Source organism: Bos grunniens, chromosome 4 (assembly GCF_055505025.1).
Source record: "Bos grunniens cultivar Pamir isolate PY7600 chromosome 4, Bosgru_T2T1.0, whole genome shotgun sequence".
NCBI classification, from domain to species: domain Eukaryota; kingdom Metazoa; phylum Chordata; class Mammalia; order Artiodactyla; family Bovidae; genus Bos; species Bos grunniens.
The window spans coordinates 65,845,001-65,863,606 of record NC_141168.1 but is presented as its reverse complement, the minus strand read 5'-3'; the positions used below and the strand labels follow the sequence as shown (position 1 = coordinate 65,863,606).

The 18,606-nt window shown below is 34.9% G+C and overlaps 1 protein-coding gene across 42 annotated transcripts in view; it reads right to left on the bottom strand.

Annotated features, from left to right (window-relative positions):
• FOXP2 (forkhead box P2) overlaps nucleotides 1-18,606 on the bottom strand; it is a 665,882-nt gene that overhangs the window by 566,266 nt on the left and 81,010 nt on the right. For 28 of the 42 annotated variants that reach the window (XR_015162584.1, XR_015162585.1, XR_015162586.1 and 25 more), the window contains one exon: nucleotides 14,303-14,447. The exons of 11 other annotated variants lie outside the window; for them this stretch is intronic. The gene's annotated coding sequence lies outside the window, so the exon portion shown is untranslated. Of the gene's footprint in view, nucleotides 1-14,302; nucleotides 14,448-18,606 lie in introns of those variants that run through there. 3 more of the 42 variants (XM_086396660.1, XM_086396683.1, XM_086396657.1) reach the window with 1 other exon arrangement.

Here is an 18,606-nt window from a genome sequence, read left to right as displayed (position 1 = left end):
CACATGTAATTACATTCACTCCTTTACAAAGTACTAATAAAGTGACAATACAAGAATGAAAAGTTATGAACCCATGAAAAGGATCCTAGCTGAAGGGGTGACACCCAACAAGACATGACAACACATCTTTGTATGCATTACATGGTCTAATACATATCTTCAAAGAAACTTGTTCAAGGAATCAATCAGTACATTATTCAATCATGTAGTCCCCTCTTGTAGAAAAGGAAACTGTTCCAGGAGTCAAAAAAAAAAAAAAAATTCAGAAGAGAAATTACACAGGCATTACACTCCAAGAAAAATTCTCAAAGCTGATGACAATAGCCCTGTCTCTCTCTGAGTGAACTCAGAAACTACTATATTTACATTTTTAGATTTTTTAAGGTAAATAAGTACCTACTATAATATAGCATAGTTTATTTTCTCTCTCTTTTTTTTTAATTCAAAGGTGGGACTTGAAGAAAATGATCTTTGTTAATTAAGCAAAATATAGTTCCTTTGAGTTATAAAAAGAGCAAACCCAGAAAACTATGCTGTGTTACAGTAGGGACTTGTCATCAGTTTTGAGAAACTTTTTTCTGGGGTATTATTCCTGTTACACAGGACGATACTAATTTCTCAGCTATTATAATTCATACTCATTTCATTTCAATGTGATCTTCCAAAGGATTGCACTTCAAGGCAAAAGCTTCCATTCACCTTGTAGTACAGTGTAAAGAGGCAATACACTTTCTGAGAAAGTCCAAATCAATTCATTCACCCAATATGTATTAAATGTGGACTGTGCACCAGTACTAATCTGAGCAGTAGGGACACAGGGTTGACTGTGGTATATAGAAATTTATACAACACTGCATGAAAAGTACTGAGTGGAAAACAGGATGGCATCTTATCACACTGATTCTTAAAATCTAATAGCAAACAAAAATTACTGTTTTTAATATTTTCATTAACCATCATATTCATCAGCATTCATCTCTATAATGAAACTATTGAGAAATTACATTTCTTAAAACACCTCAATTCATGATATATTAGATTTAAATTCAAATATAACTAGATTTAAAATAAGACAAATTTAATCTCAGATCACTTTAACCATAAGAAAACAGGAACACAATAGAAATGCTATTTTTAAACTGCACAACAAAGCTAAAATTTTCTTTTGCACAAAGATTCTAAGACCCAGTTAAGTGAAAAGGTTTTTGAGAAATTAACAAGCTGGCAATAATTGAAGGCTCAATTAAAATGTACCTGTACTAAGGGTTTACTCTGAAAAATCAACATTAAATTTTGAGTTGAAATTTGGTTTGTTAGTTCAAAACACACTTGTTGGTTGAGAGAAGACTGTCAATATCTACAATGAAAAAAGAGGGAGACAGAGTAACATGTGTAGCAACATGCACTTCTCATCTGAAGAGGGAAACTAAAGGTTGACTAGATTAAGATTAATTAAAGATCCTGGTGGGGAAAAGGGCAATGAGAAATGGAAATTATTTTTTTAAATAGTGGTAACAGATAAACTAACTGAATTCTTTCTTTAAGAAAAATATTGACTTATCTCACTAATAGGATCAAACCTAAGACTTGAGATTAAAGGTCTTCCTTTGGTCATCCTAAGCTTCCCTGATAGTTCAGTTGGTAAAGAATCTGCCTGCAGGAGACTCTGATTTGATTCCTGGGTTGGGAAGATCCACTGGAGAAAGGATAGCCCAGTATTCTTGGGTTTCCCTTGTGGTTCAGCTTGTAAAGAATCTACCTGCAGTGGGGGAGACCTGGGTTCGATCCCTGGGTCGGGAAGATCCCCTGGAGAAGGGAAAGGCTACCCACTCCAGTATTCTGGCCTGGAGAAGCCATGGAGGGGTCACAAAGAGTCTGACATGACTGAGCGACTTTCACTTGGTCATCCTACCAATACTAACTTTTTCTGTTCTTACATTGAACAGAAAATATAAATATCTTAGTATTACTGACTAAAAACTATAAAATAAAAGCATATGCCACTTTAATAAAACTCAGTGGGAGTGGCACAAAGCAAATGTTTGGAGCAATTCACCATTTTGCTTAGGATCAAATCTTTAATAAGAATATCACGAGTGTGTAACTCTATCAGTCAAATTATATAAACTTTCCAAACTATCTCAGTATATAATGCCATTGGGTGATTAAATATCAAAATCAAATATATGCAATGACTCTTGTTATACAGGTAAGAACAGAACTCTAGTAAATAGATTTCAAAAAATAGAAAGAAGCTACTTTAAATGTATGGTGGGAGAGCTTACATGACTTGTAATGGACACTAGAATGAGCACTGTGCAGCAATATAATCAATTAATTAATAAGCAATATAATTAATATGCTTAATCCAAGAGTGAAAACAATAATAATGGAAGCTCTTTACTTAATCTAAATGCCAGGAGCTCTCGCCATTAAATTTTCCCCAAATCATCTGGCCCTAAGCTTTACATAATGCTCTTTAAAAAAAGCAACATTTATACTCTGTACTTGAGTATGATTTATAATGAAATAAAAAGTATCACTTTGTGATATAACTCAATTAGACATATAGCAGTACATTGTAAAAATAAAGATGTAGTATTCTAAAACTCAGATATTCTACTGTAAGTTACAACCTTAACAAAAGTCTCAAACATGTACACAAAAAGAAATATACAGATACATTCACTGCATTAGTGTTTGGAATAATTAAAAAACTGAAAACAGTTGAACTGTTCATTTACTGAAGAAGGATTTTTTTTTTTTTGAAGAAGGATTTTTAAATAGCTATGCTTGAATGAAACCATGGAATGTTTGGAGCAATTAAAACCTAAGTATTATCCACAACAATGGTAAAAACAGAAAAAGACAATTTCAGTGTTGGCAAGAAATGGAGAAACATTGATGCATGAGTTGATGGGACATCATGCGTCAATGATGGGACAGTAAATTGGGATATAAACTTTATAAGACTGCATGGCAGTGTCTACTAATGTTGACAGTGACACTACATAAAGGTAACTAAGGATATAGACACTAAGGGCTTCCCAGGTGGCTCAGTGGTAAAAGAATCCACCTGCCCATGCAGGAGACCTGGGGTCAATCCCTGGGTCAAGAAGACTGCTTGGAGCAGGAAATGGCAACCCACTCTAGTGTTCTTGCCCCGAAAATCCCATGGACAGAGGGGCCTGGTGGGCTACAGTCCATAGTATAGTATAGTGAAGTCAGTCATGTCTGATTCTCTGTGATCCCATGGACTGTAGCCTTCGAGGCTCCTCCATCCATGGGATTTTCCAGGCAAGGATATGGACTGGGGTCAAAAGAATTGGACATGACTGAGCAACTAAGACAACAAAACTGAGCAACTTTTCCAACAAAGGTCTGTCTAGTCAAAGCTATGGTTTTTTCAGTAGTCATGTATGGATGTGAGAGTTGGACTACAAACAACGCTGAGTGTCGAAGAATTGATGCTTTTGAACTGTGGTGTTGGAGAAGACTCTTGAGAGTCCCTTGGACTGCAAGGAGATCAACCAGTCCATTCTAAAGGAGATCAGTCCTGAATATTCATTGGAAGGACTGATGCTGAAGCTGAAACTCCCATACTTTGGCCACCTGATGCGAAGGACTGACTCACTGGAAAAGACTGTGATACTGGGAAAGATTGAAGGCAGGAGAAGAAGGGGACGACAGAAGAAGAGATGGTTGGATGGCATCACCGACTCAATGGACATGAGTTTGAGTAAACTACGGGGGTTTGGTGATGGACAGGGACACCTGGCGTGCTGCAGTCCATGGGGTCGCAAAGAGTCGGACATGACTGAGTGACTGAACTGAAATGAGCAACTAAGCACACAACAGACACTAAGTTGACACAATGATGTAGATATTTTATCATACAAAATTTCTCCTCCAAGCTATACAGATATGCATAAAAATATGAAAAGGATATATACAAATGTCCTAATAGTGAAAACAATACAAATATCCCAAAGTCAAGTGTAAATAAACAAACAGTGGTATATTCACATAATGGAATACTATATAGCACTCAGAATAGACCCTTAACTACACACAACAACGTGGAGGAAGCATGTAAACCTAAAAATGTCAGACACACACAAAAGACTATGTACTAAATGATTCCATTCATATAACGTTTCAAAGCACAAAACTAATCTATGTGTTAGGGGTCAGAATACTGATTCCCTGGCAGGGGTGGGGAGGGATAGTAACTTCTGAGTGGGAGCTTCTGAGACCTGGTAGTGTGCTATTTCTTTAGCTGGGTACTGATTACACAGATCTGTCCATTCTGTGAAAATTCACCACAATGTTCATATATAACTTCTGCAGTTATCAGTATGTAACTGCAAAACTCATAAATGTACAAGGTTTACTTTAATACTAGCTAACTTAAAAAACCTAAGAAATCAGACCTGTGTTTATCACCATGGATAAGGCCCCTAAATATAATTTTTGAAAGCAAAACTTCTTCAGAAGGGCAGATTTAATATGATGTCACTCACATAAATGTTAAAATCACAAAAAAAGAATAAGAATACAGATAAACACCAAATTCAGTAAATTTCTCTAGAGAGAGAGAGACAAGAAGAGAGCACACAGTTTTTGCTTTATTTGTGGTATTGTATTTTTTAAAAAAAGAAAGACAGATTTGAATATAACAAAATATTCACATATGTCAAATTTGAATATGTGAGTGCTTACTGTGTTATCTTGTGTATTTCCACAAGATTTTAAAATAAAAATCTTAAAGAGAGTTACCACTTTGGATTCTAGAGTGAAGAGAATCTTTAAAATAATTTTCAGGGAAAGACATTCTTAACCAATTTGCCCAGATCAGCTGACCAAGAAATGCTTTTATATATAGCTTAAGTATCTGAGATAGTGGATGGCTATTTATTTAGGTAAAAAATCTACTAAAATATACTCTCTATATTGAAAAGTGGTACAGTCTTACTTGCAAAAAGATAAGTTGGTCCTTTTAAGTTGTACAATAATAAAAATTATTGAACATTTAAGAGAGTTCAGCAGAAATGATCTTTAGGAGAAAATATACCTTCAAACTATATGCATTTTCCCCAAGGCCACTATGTTGTTCTCATACTGTTCTATTGGGCTATAATAAAAATGAAGCATTTAAGTGATAATTGCATGGGTAGAATCATCACCTCCACGAAACTATTAATAGATCATCGATACTCCCACTAAGGGCTTCCCTGGTAGCTCAGCTGGTAAAGAAACCACCTGCAATGCAGGAGACCCTGGTTCGATTCCTGGGTCGGGAATATCCCCTGAAAAAGGGATAGGCTACCCACTCCAGTAGTTGTGAGCTTCCCTGGTGGCTCAGCTGGTAAAGAACCGGCCTGCAATGCAGGAGACCTGGGTTTGATCCCAGGGTTGGGAAGATCCCCTGGAGGAGGGCATGGCAACCCACTCCAGTATCCTGGCCTGGAGAATCTCCATGGACAGAGGAGCCTGGTGGGCTGCAGTCCATGGGGTCACAAAGAGTCGGGACATGACTGAGCGAATAAGCACAGCATGGCACATACCCACTAAAAAATAGTCATTCATCCCAGGAATATCCAGTCCCTTTTTTCAGATATCACTTTGCATCATTAGCTTGGAAGTAGACTCAAAAGGGTAATTAATCCTTCAAATGGATTTGGAGATTACCATCTATTTTGTGTTTAATAAGTTTTGTCTTTACTATCTTAAAATAGAAGAGATATACAGGACTACAAAAGTTTTAACTAGTTTGCCTTTTTTAAAAAATAATAAGCACTTAAAACCAATAGGTCAGGCTTTTGTGATAAGGTACATAGCTGGATGAGTTTTAGCCTTGCATTTAAGTATTCTGTTTCTTTGTTACAATCCTCCCTTGAGGGTCTGAGAGCAATCCATTCATTAAGATTCTAGGGAGTCATTCGGCAGTCACAAGACACATTCAGGTGGGTTACTTTCTTAAGACATTAACAGCTGCTTTTGCAAAAAAGCTTACATCATTGTAAGAGAACATGGATATTACACCTCATTTTGTTGAATTACTATCTTACAAAGATTCAAATCAGTTAGGAAGACAGCTGTAAAAAGCTTCCCTAAGAAACTGGTACTTTGTTATCTAATGAAAACTAAATCCCATGAATATCAATTTTTTGGGAAGATTCAACTCCTCCTCTTTTTTTTAAATTATTTTGTTTTCCATATTCCTATATAGCCTCTCAAATTGACCAAAGCAAATCTTTTTGAACCCCCCAAAAATGTAGGATATATATCTATATATCATCCTCTGATATATCATTGAAGGAGGAAAAAATTCCTCTATTGCCTGCTGGGAATTTGTAAAAGAAACATAAACATTCTTTAGATCTTCTTTTAAGAATTTATAAAAATTCCAGGTAGGTTAATATAAAGTTACAGAAATACTAGGCCACAAAGAAATAATAACTTTTTAAGTATTTCCATGCGGTGATAGAAATCATATTTCCTGAATTATGGAACTATATCCTTTCCAGAATAATTATCTGCTTCAGAATTTAATAAATAGAATAAATTACTATGTATTGCACACTGCTATATATAGAGACAAAGATGGAGACATATATAAACACATACATACATGAAAACATACGCACGTACTTATATTTAACAAACATTTCTACATGCATAGAAAAGGTAAGAGATCTCTACTATTAAGTGCCTATTCTGTGCCACGTATTTTTAAAGTTTGATCATTCAATCTTCACAAAACCCTATATGAAAATCATTTTTTTCACATATAAAACTTACCAAGATCAATATAAAAAATATATGGCTGAACAAACCCAGGTGTGTCAAATGCAAAAATGATCTTTCTTCCACGGTATGCTTAAAGTAAGTTTTAGGCAAATTTTAAGTATTGTGTGGTATCACTTTAACATAGAAAAAAATTCATTCTGGCATTATGAAGAACCATAGCTGGTTTTTCAAACAAAATCTGATTTTATTCCCAAAATTTCAATATGGCAAAAGAAAAGTTGTTACAAAGATAATTCTTGGTTGAATATGTTAAAAATGTAATTCCCTGGTAATCTGGGTTTTGGCCAAGACAAATCAAAATCAAAGATATTTTACAAATGCCAAGTTTTCAGGGAAACAAAAAAAATGCAATAGCAACAGATGCATTCTCCCTAGACATTTGTGTTGAGCCTAGCCATATCCAGAGTTTGAAGAAAAGGGGGATTTTTAAATTTCAGTTTTATGAATAATAAATTTCTGGTTTCTGTTAATGTCAACTAGTTAAATAAGATTATACTCACTCCTTCAAACATTAAATATTAGAATATACTGAGAATGAAAGAAAAAATAAGGAGGAAAAAGAGGAAAAGGAGGAAGAAAAAAGAAAAGCAAAAAAAAAAATGTTAGAGGCTAGCAAAAAAAAATAAACATATCTGGTACTTTTTAAACTGAAACTGCATTTGAAAATTTCTATCCAAAGAGAGAATACAAAGTGCATCTGTTTTTCATTTCTTTTACAACATGCTAACATTAAAATTTACAAATTAAAATCCCAATTAAGTGTCTCAGGAGGATGGACCACTGCATAAAATGCATTAAATTTTAAGAAGCTACAAAAAACTCAGTAAACATCATTTCTTTACTACAGAATGGGTTTTGGGTATATGGGTTTGGGGTAAAAACATATATATATATATTTTTTTTTTAATTCAAAACTGAACTATCTATCTTAAGACAAGTTTATTCTACATAAATTTTCATAAAAAGTTAACTAAATATATGCAAGCACAGAGGTTTTCCTATATTGATATTAGCACTTTCCCCAAGTAAAACACATTCCAGCAGATCTTCCCAACTTAGGAATTGAACCAGGGTCTCCTGCATTGCAGGCAGATTCTTTACCAGCTGAGCTCTCTGGGAAGTGCTTTACAAAATCAGAAAATAATGATTTTAAAACCCTATCTTTTTAAAAAGCTTGAATATCCAGAGTAGACAGATCAAATATGATACTATGTCACTTTTTCTCAGAATTCTACTTAACAGAATCATTTTAAGATTGCTTTCTTAATTTTTAAAAAATTATATTTGACATGCAAAAACATATCTAAAGTAAAGCATGATTCATTTATTTAGAACAGTTTTACTTTTATAGAAAAATTCAACTGAAACTACACAGTTCCCATATACATCTTTTCCATCTCCAAAACACATCTTCTATTATTCAGATTTTGCAATACTGTGCTATATTTGCTACAACTGATGAACCATGTTAAAACATAGTTATGAACTTAAGTCTAGAGTTCACACTAGGGTTCACTGTTTGTGTTGTATAGTTCCACAATTATACAGCTGACAAACACATAATACTATGTACCCGTCATTAAAGAACCTTACAGAATAGGTTCACCACCCTACAGATCTCCTGTGCTCTGCCTATTCGTCCTTCTCTCTCCTCAACCCCTGGCAACCACTGAGCTTTTTACTGTCTCCACAGTTTGCCTTTTTCAGAATGTCATATAGTTGGAATCTCAGTATGTAGGCTTTACAAATGATTTAACTCACTCAGTGATATTCATTTAAGGTTCCCCATGTCTTTTTGTGGCTTAATAGGTCATTTCTTTTCATCAACTGAATTAACAGTCCATTGTCTAGCTATATCACAGTTTGCTTATCCATTTATCTAGTAAAGGGCATTCTATTTGCATCTTAGTTTTGACAATTATGAATAAAGTTTACGTAAACATTGTACAAATTTTTCATGGACATGTTTTCAACTCATTTGGGTAACTACCCAGGAGTGCAGTAGGTGGGCTGCATAGTAGTGAAGACTGTATGTATGCTTATCTTCATAATAAACTGCCAAATTATTTTCCAGAGAAGCTGTATTCATTCCCCCCAACAACAAATCAGAGACCTTGCTGCTTGTTTCACATCCTTGGCAGCATTTGGTGATGCCAGTATTTTGAATTTCAGCCATTCTACGAGGTAAATTCAGTTCAGTTTAGTTCAGTCGCTCAGTCGTGTCCGACTCTTTGTGACCCCATGAATCACAGCACGCCAGGCCTCCCTGTCCATCACCAACTCCCGGAATTCACTCAGACTCACGTCCATCGAGTCAGTGATGCCATCCAGCCATCTCATCCTCTGTCGTCCCCTTCTCCTCCTGCCCCCAATCCCTCCCAGCATCAGAGTCTTTTTCCAGTGAGTCAACTCTTTGCATGAGGTGGCCAAAGTACTGGAGTTTCAGCTTTAGCAGCATTCCTTCCAAAGAAATCCCAGGGCTGATCTCCTTCAGAATGGACTGGTTGGATCTCCTTGCAGTCCAAGGGACTCTCAAGAGTCTTCTCCAACACCAGAGTTCAAAAGCATCAATTCTTCGGCGCTCAGAACTTCTTCACAGTCCAACTCTCACATTCATACATGACCACAGGAAAAACCATAGCCTTGACTAGACGGACCTTTGTTGGCAAAGTAAGTGGTATCTTATTGTTTTAATTTACAGTTCCCTAATGATATAAATACCAAGCATCTTTTCATATGCTTATTTGCCATCAGAATTATCTTCTTCAGTGAGATCCCTCTAAAGCTCTCTCCCACTTGTAAATTGGATTTTATGTTTTCTTATTGTTGAGTTCCCTGTTTATTTTGGATACCAAGTCCCTTATCAGATAGGTATTTTACAAATATTTTCTTCCAGTGTGTGTCTTGTCTTTCAATACCCTTATCAATGTCTTTCCAAAAATAGAAGTTTTTCATTTTAATGAAGTGCAACTTATCAAGCATACTTTTTTTTTAATTTCATGGATTGTACTTTTGGTATTTTATCTAAAAAATCATCCCCTAGATTTTCTCCTATGTTACCTTCCAGCAGTCTTTTAGTTTTACATTTTACACTTAGTTCTATGATCCCTTTTTTACTCATTTCTATACCAAGGATGTGTTTTGTGTCTATTATTTTGCATAAAATTGTACAAATAGTTGTTCCAATACCACTTCTGAGATTACTGTCCTTTTTCAACTGAACTGCCTTCACTCATTTGTCAAAGATCAGTTGACTGAGCTTGTGTGGGTCTATGTCTAGGTTCTTTAGTGTCTGTTACAAAGATCTATTATTTTGTCAATACCATCCTGTCTTGATTGTGTTCGGTTCAGTTGCTCAGTCATGTCAGACTCTTTGCCACCCCATGGACTGCAGCACACCAGGCTTCCCTGTCCATCACCAACTGCCGGAGCTTGCTCAAACTCATGTCTATCGAGTCAGTGAAACCATCCAACCATTTCATCGTCTGTTGTCCCCTTCTCCTCCTGCTTTCAATCTTTCCAGCATCAGGGTCTTTTCTTTAAACAAAGTCTTGAAGTTAGGTGGTGTTAGTCTTCTGGCTTTGCTCTTTTTTTTCTATTCTGGGTCTTTTGTCTTTCTCTATAAACTTAAGGACTAGTTTATCAATATTCACAAAATAACTTATGGGATTTGACTGGGATTATGCTAAATGTATAATCTTCAAGTTAATAAGATCTGACATTATAATCATATTGAGTATGTCTATCTATGAACATGGAATATCTCTCCATTTAGATATTTGATTTTATTTCATCAGAATTTTGTAGTTTTCCTAATATTGTTGTTGTAATCTACAATATTGTAATCATCTTTTGGATTTTCTACATAGATAATCATGTCATCTGCAAAAAGACAACTGTGTTTCTTCCTCCCCAATCTGTATGTGTTTTAATTCCCTTTTTTTTTTAATCTTACTACTTAAGATTTCCAGCATGATACTGAATAGATGTCTAAGAGGGGACATTTTACTTTGCAGTCTTAGTAGAGAAACATCTAGTTTCTCACTGATGATTTTGTATAAAGCAAATATTTATGCAACCACCAGCCTAGTGAATAAACAGAAAGCTGCTGAAACACCAGAAGGTCCTAGAACCTTCACCTCAATTTCAACCACCTACCTAGAACTTAACCATCATCTTTATTTTGTTATAATCACTTCTTACATCCCTAAACACCAAAGTCTAGCTTTGGAACTTCATATAAAGGAAATCATACAGCATTCATTCTTTTAGATCTGGATGTTTTTAATCAACATTATCCTTAGGAGATCCAACCTTGTTACTGTTGCTATACATTATACTTTCATTGCTGTAGAGAAGATCAGAATTTTTTTCTGTGAATGACAATGCTTTCCAATTCTTCATCAACCTCAAACCAGTACATGGTTCACTACCAACCCATCAAATTTAAATAACTTTTTAAAGTTTCCTCACAATTTTTGGTTATAAAAAAGTTTTAAGCGAAAAGCAATTGTTTTATGTCCTGAAAGCAATACTAATATTTGCAGTCTTTCTCTAAGTTGTCTATTCTAATTCAATGATGAAAAATTGTGAACTGAACTTCTAAGACTTATTTTTTATGCATAGTTTGTGCTAAATTTAAGATTTCTAACTCACAAGTATAGAATGTCAGGAATGGCCACAGTGTTTCCTGGCTCTATCAGACATTCCAAACAATAAGATTAAATGTGAACCTAGAAATGATGAGGGATTCTCACTGCAGACTTCTTTGACAACTTTGTCAGATGCTATGTGGTTAAGAATATCACATTCAAAATCTGTAAAGACTCATATTTAAATTTTGGTGATAACTGGGAGAATTTATGATTTGGTTTTATTCAACACTAGTAAGCATTTATTACCTACTGCATACTCTGGACCTTTTAGAATGAAAACAATATACTATCACTCAGTCTTTTCACTGACAAATGAAAAAGGTAATCAATTATTAAACAAAGTCAAATTTCTGGCAGTTAAGCCATCATATCACATATAAACTGCCTTACTGCAAGGATGATACATGAGGTAACTTCCCAGATAAAGGTGTTGATGATAAGAAATTTCTTCCCAAATAATTTTCCTAAAACAAGTCCTGCCTTTAGTCATCCTTCTTTCTACCAATTTCTGAATAGCAACTGAATTCTATGTTTCTATAAAATCATTAACAGACATCTTTTAAGTTCTCCCTAACAAAACAGGAAATCAGTCTTTCCAATACACTAAGCTGACAAAATTTATATATTTTTATAGTATGGATACAAAGTCAGTCCGATTCATTTTCACCATGCAAAGTGAAAAAGGACTTACTGTCTCTCTTACTGAAAGGTGGATTTAAGTAGATATATTAAGATAGTCTTATTCTCAGGTAGGAAGAAATATAAAAGAAAAAGAAGGAATCAAAGTTTAGAGCATAAAGGGATTATAATGGCACAAATGCACATATTAAATCAAAGGAAGTTACCTTCTTTTCATCAGAATACTCTCAAAATTCTTAACAGTTCTCTGCCAGAAAATAAAATTAAAATTAATCCATTTTGGATCATAAGGCAGTTCTATTTCCAGTTTTTTAAGGAATCTCCACACTGTTCTCCATAGTGGCTGTACTAGTTTGCATTCCCACCAAGAGTGTAAGAGAGTTCCCTTTTCTCCACACCCTCTCCAACATTTATTATTTGTAGACTTTTGGATCGCAGCCATTCTGACTGGTGTGAAATGGTACCTCATAGTGGTCTTCATTTGCATTTCTCTGATAATGAGTGATGTTGAGCATCTTTTCATGTGTTTGTTAGCCATCTGTATGTCTTCTTTGGAGAAATGTCTATTTAGTTCTTTGGCCCATTTTTTGATTGGGTCATTTATTTTTCTGGAGTTGAGCTGGAGGAGTTGCTTGTATATTTTTGAGATTAGTTGTTTGTCAGTTGCTTCATTTGCTATTATTTTCTCCCATTCTGAAGGCTGTCTTTTCACCTTGCTGATAGTTTCCTTTGATGTGCAGAAGCTTTTAAGTTTAATTAGGTCCCATTTGTTTATTTTTGCTTTTATTTCCGATATTCTGGGAGGTGGGTCATAGAGGATCCTGCTATGATGTATGTCAGAGAGTGTTTTGCCTATGTTCTCCTCTAGGAGTTTTATAGTTTCTGGTCTTATGTTTAGATCTTTAATCCATTTTGAGTTTATTTTTGTGTATGGTGTTAGAAAGTGTTCTAGTTTCATTCTTTTACAAGTGGTTGACCAGTTTTCCCAGCACCACTTGTTAAAGAGATTGTCTTTAATCCATTGTATATTCTTGCCTCCTTTGTCAAAGACAAGGTGTCCATATGTGCGTGGATTTATCTCTGGGCTTTCTATTTTGTTCCATTGATCTATATGTCTGTCTTTGTGCCAGTACCATACTGTCTTGATAACTGTGGCTTTGTAGTAGAGCCTGAAGTCAGGTAGGTTGATTCCTCCAGTTCCATTCTTCTTTCTCAAGATCGCTTTGGCTATTCGAGGTTTTTTGTATTTCCATACAAATTGTGAAATTATTTGTTCTAGCTCTGTGAAGAATACTGTTGGTAGCTTGATGATCCAGCAATCCCACTGCTGGGCATACACACTGAGGAAACCAGAAGGGAAAGAGACACGTGCACCCCAATGTTCATTGCAGCACTGTTTATAATAGCCAGGACATGGAAACAACCTAGATGTCCATCAGCAGATGGATGGATAAGAAAGCTGTGGTACATATACACAATGGAGTATTACTCAGCCATTAAAAAGAATACATTTGAATCAATTCTAATGAGGTGAATGAAACTGGAGCCTATTATACAGAGTGAAGTAAGCCAGAAGGAAAAACACCAATACAGTATACTAACGCATATATATGGAATTTAGAAAGATGATAACAATAACCCTGTGTACAAGACAGCAAAAGTGACGCTGATGTATGGAACAGTCTTATGGACTCTGTGGGAGAGGGAGAGGGAGAGGGTGGGAAGATTTTGGAGAATGGCGTTGAAACATGTAAAATATCATGTATGAAACGAGATGCCAGTCCAGGTTCAATGCACGATACTGGATGCTTGGGGCTAGTGCACTGGGATGACCCAGAGGGATGGTATAGGGAGGGAGGAGGAAGGAGGGTTCAGGATGGGGAACACATGTATACCTGTGATGGATTCATTTTGATATTTGGCAAAACTAATACAATTATGTAAAGTTTAAAAATAAAATAAAATTTAAAAAAAATTAATCCATTTTGCATTGAGTGTTATTATTGTAAAGCATCACCTTATATTAGTTAGAAAACACTAACACAAATACAAATTTAAGTTACCAACCAAAACAAATGTATATTTTGTAGAGAAAAACAAATGCAAAGAATATTGTCATCACATATTTTTCTACTAACACCTGAGCAGCCAGCCACAAAAAGAGAGATGGAAAACATAGAGTACAGATGACTTACATTTGGAGGGTTAGACTTTAATTCTCTCTCCCAGGATTGAGGGGTTTTATTCTTTGTGCTTACAATGCTCCTTTCTCCAGGGTATTCTTCTACTTCCAGAATAGGTCAGGACAAAGCTTCAACAGACTTCTATTATTTGTTTGATCTAGGGGGAAATTATACTTTTAATCAATTATTACAAAATGCATCAAACTTTTTTCTTACTGTCCTGGGGGGTGGGGGTTTCTCATTATTTTCCTTTGGATCTGAAGTGAACAGAGAAAATAGGAATTGCCATTGTTGAATATTATAATAAATAAATCAAGTAGTTTAAATTAACACCACTAAAAGAAACCCACATCTATCTTCTTTTTCATTTTTATGGCTAAGCAGCATAGCAAGAGAAAATTAATATTCAAAATCCAAATGACTACAAAAGCCTGCTCAAATGTATTTTTAAAAGACTTTAACATAATTTTGAAAATCCATGAGTTTGAATGGACTGGCAGAGACGATTAGGTATCAAATATTTTTACTCATTCATTTTAATGTCTTAGGGCTAAAGAATTACAGGATGATTAGAAAAGTGTAAAGGAAAATCCATTTTAAAAAATTTTAATGGAATAATAAAAAAGATGATTTCAAGAGCATGAGACCGACCAGAAACAGACAGTAAAGAATCTGTAGGCAGGGCAAGAAATCTAGAGTATAAACTGTGAAGATGGTACAAAGCTTGGAACTGCTATTCTAACAGAATGTTGGTCAAATTAAAGTATATGACACAAGGACATTTTAATCTGATTTTATGTTAATTCTCTAAGGAATCTATACAATGTAAAAATGCAATACATCTTACTTTCACAAGAACACAGAAACATAATACATGATTGTTTGACCTTTGGTGGTATGAAAATTCATAACTTTAAGAGAATTAATTGTATTCTACAAACTTTATCCAACTGCAGTTTTCTAATAATGGATATTTTCTGCCTCATTAAAATGAAATATTAAGATAAATGTCTTCAACTTGCACCATACTCTGGATCACACACTGTTGCCTTATCTTAAAGTCATTCATATTGCTTTCCATTAAATAATAAATTAGAATGTAGGGGGGACATTTAGAGAAAATCAGAAATAAAATATAGCTGGGGGAAACATGTCTGCTAGCACTGAAAAGTCAGTTTTTGCTCAGAAATTTAAGATTCTTTTACTTGTGATTATTATCCCCCCCAAAAAAAACTATAGTGGCAGTATAGTAAACAAATGAAGCCCATTAATAGCTATATCATAATTGCTAAATACAAAAAAAAAAAATATATGTGGGCAGAAGCATTTCTTTAAGTCATCCATCTAATCACAAATTGGTACTTGTGTGAGCCTCTGCTGATTTTAACCAGTGTAAGTGGTACTTGCAATCACTTACCTGGAATATCACAAAATTATTTCTGGTGAAACAAACAGAAATCTGACTATCAAAAATTAATGTTACTGAAGGAGAAAACTCATTCAAGGCTAGATTTTAGGATTACAGAAAACTGGTATACTTTGTTTTAGAAAGATCAACTAATCTTGGCATAACTCAATAGTCTTACTATTAAAGGTTATCAACATACATTCTATATGAATATTTCCATATGGCTTTTCAAACATAGGTAGTCCTACTTTAGTTTCAAGAACACAGAAATGGTTTTGCTGTATTTTGGATCAGTGCAAGATCAATGAACATTCCTTTAGGGAAGCCTTTTGAACTGACAAAGGGTGAATGATTGACATCAGTAACAAAAACTTTTTGTTGTCCTGGAATGACATGTCATTTATAGCAATACCTATGCTAATTAATGCCACACATATCTACCTGATGTGTCAGAGAAATATGCCAGACCCTTCACAGAATACAGTGTGAGTTCAACTAAAATTCCATTAAAGATATAGATATGCATTCCTTTGCTATAAAGAATTGATCTCTCTCTCTCTCTCTCTCTATATATATATATATATGTATACACACACACACACACACACATATATATATATATATACACACATACACATAGAATATACTTTCTATGATAGAGAAAAATTCACTTTTATATACAGTTAACTATACCTTATCTATTCCATTGGTAAAACTTTTTACAAAAAGCAAACTCTACCTTGTTCAAACACACAATAATCTGAACCCTAAAAAATACAGAACATAATGTACTAAAACACTAGTTGGGGTCTTCAGAAACTACACTATCATGACACTTTACTCTTGTTCCCAGATTCTCTCAACTCCACCAGTAGATTATTAACAATTAGAACTATAATCATTTTCATCTCCCCATTCCCTAGGACACAATTTGGTATAATGGGTACCATCTTTTTTTTTTTTTAATATAGAGTTAAGGTCAATAAAGACATCAAAATTATGTATCACAATTTTGTCAGTGAATTCAGTATTTACAAAGAAGCAATTGCTTCTGATAGCAACTGAAACCCTTACTCATTAAATCAGATATGCTAGTAAAGAATTCATCTCACTGTCTGGAACAGAGCACTCAAAAAATGTGAACTATATAATCAGATTTAACATCCATTCCAGATTGCCTAGGATAGATGAGGTTTGTACTTAATTCAATTATTAAAAGCTAGCCCTTTTCTTTTCAAAAGTGTCCCAGTTTAGATGATAACTCTATATATTTTTCCAAAGTATAATTAATTATAATTCATCTATATGATTATTTCTTTTTATCAAGTTACTGTTTTTCATTTTCTTGTTTTCTATGATGCTGTTGACATGATAAAAGAATTTTACTAAGATTGGAATGAACAACATTTCATCCTTTTAACATCAATACATTCACACAGATGGTCAAAGGTTTACTAAATCCTCACATCCTTGAAGCTGAACATTTCATCATCAGTATAGGAATCACCTCCTAGCTGACCAAACAAAATGTGACTTCTTAATTCTTAGATTGCTTAGCTTCTCTAATTCATTTAGCTTATTTTTTCATTCCTTCCTTCTTAAAACTCTACTTTTGGCCTACATGTGCCAAGTCACTTCAGTCATTTCCAGCTCTTTGAGACCCTATGGACCATAGCCCACCAAGCTCCTCCATCCATGGGATTCTCCAGGTATCAATACCAGAATGGATATCCATGCCCTCTTCGAGAGGATAATCCCAACTCAGGAATTGAACCCACATCTCTTACGTCTCCTGCATTGGCAGTCAGGTTCTTTACCACTAGCACCACCTGGGAAGCCCTTTTGGCCTACATGACACCCTTCTTTCCTGATTTCCCTCTTACCTCTCAGACCTCCTTTTTTCATTGTCTGCTGGTTCCTATTCTTCTTCCATCTATTTCCTTAATGCTAGTTTCCCAAGACTTCATTCTAGTCCTCTTCTTTTCCTAATCTGCACTCCAGTTCTTGTAATAACCATAACTTGCTGCAAGTGATGCTATATCCAGCCTACACCTTTCTCTTGACCTGCAGATTTAAAGTTCCTACTGAATACACAATCTTGCATCCCTTCCCCTCATCCTCCAGTCTTAACTCAGAGACCAAGGAACAACCAACAGTTAAGGAAGAAGTGAAGTTCTACAAGAATTCACAGGCAGCAGAAGACAAGGGGGCTGGGTAGAGGAAACCAAACCCACTAGAATGAGACATAGTCTGTTCCTGGTATCTCATTTGTAATCCAAGCATGTTCCATTTTTAAAAATTGTTGCATGTAGTGGGCAGGTTTCAAGGCAAATACTACTAGAAAGAATAATACGATAAATATGAAATACATCATGAGGATCACAAACAAAATACCCAAAGATAAAAGTGTAAAGTAGCCTGTTGTTGTTCAGTCACTAAGTTGTGTCTGACTCTTTGAGATCCCATGGATTGCAGGACGCCAGGCTTCCCTGTCCTTCATCACTGTCTCCCGGAGTTTGGTCAAACTCATGTTCATTGAGTCAGTGATGTTAGTTAACCATCTCATTATCTGTAAAGCAGTTAATTGAAAAACAAAAGAAAGTTGTAGGGTATTGTGGCAAAGTTTCTAAAGGGGGAGCTTTTAAACACCATCAGATTACTTGAATAATCCAGCATTTGCTCCACAGGAATGCAGTATTAGCCCTGCCAAATGTAAATTTTCAAGAGAAATCAGAAAAGCTGTGCATATGTGTGTGTGAGAGAGAGAGAAACAAAGAGAGATCCAATTTAAGATTTAGTAACAAACCTTGTATTTTTAAAAATAATAAATATAATAACATATTAAGCTCTCTAAGGACTTAAAGCACTTCTTTCTGACCTCACACTAAAACTGAAGGGCTAGCCTGTG